This window comes from Myotis davidii, unplaced genomic scaffold, assembly GCF_000327345.1.
Source record: "Myotis davidii unplaced genomic scaffold, ASM32734v1 scaffold317, whole genome shotgun sequence".
Lineage (NCBI taxonomy): Eukaryota > Metazoa > Chordata > Mammalia > Chiroptera > Vespertilionidae > Myotis > Myotis davidii.
This window is the reverse complement of record NW_006288994.1, coordinates 3,454,073-3,454,579: the sequence shown is the minus strand read 5'-3', so window position 1 is coordinate 3,454,579 and position 507 is coordinate 3,454,073.

The window sequence follows — 507 nt, the reverse complement described above, 5'->3', positions numbered from 1 at the left end:
CTTGTGAAGCACCCTCAGCTGTCCTTCTGAGCATCAGAGCTGGGACTGCCTGTTCCCCAGGCTCCCCTCTGCCAGGCATTTCCCTTCATCCCATGAGGCCACAGGAGTGACCATGAAGTAATTAGAAAGTAAATGGGTTTGTCCTTTTAAAAAGAAATCTCCTTTCCCTGACTGGTTTGGCTCAGTGGATAGAGCGTCGGCCTGTGGAGTGAAGGGTCCCGGGTTCGATTCCGGTCAAGGGCAAGTGCCTTGGTTGCGGGCACATCCCCAGTGGGGAGTATACAGGAGGCAGCTGGTCGATGTTTCTCTCTCATCGATGTTTCTAGCTCTCTATCCCTCTCCCTTCCTCTGTAAAAAATCAATAAAATATAATAAATCTCCTTTTTCTTCACCGCTAAAGATTGTTGTAAAATCGATTGCACATGACACACGGGGGTGGGGGTTTGCATTAATTTCCATTGAACAGAGTCTCTGCCCAGGGTCCTGCATGTACCTCTTTCTCTCCTG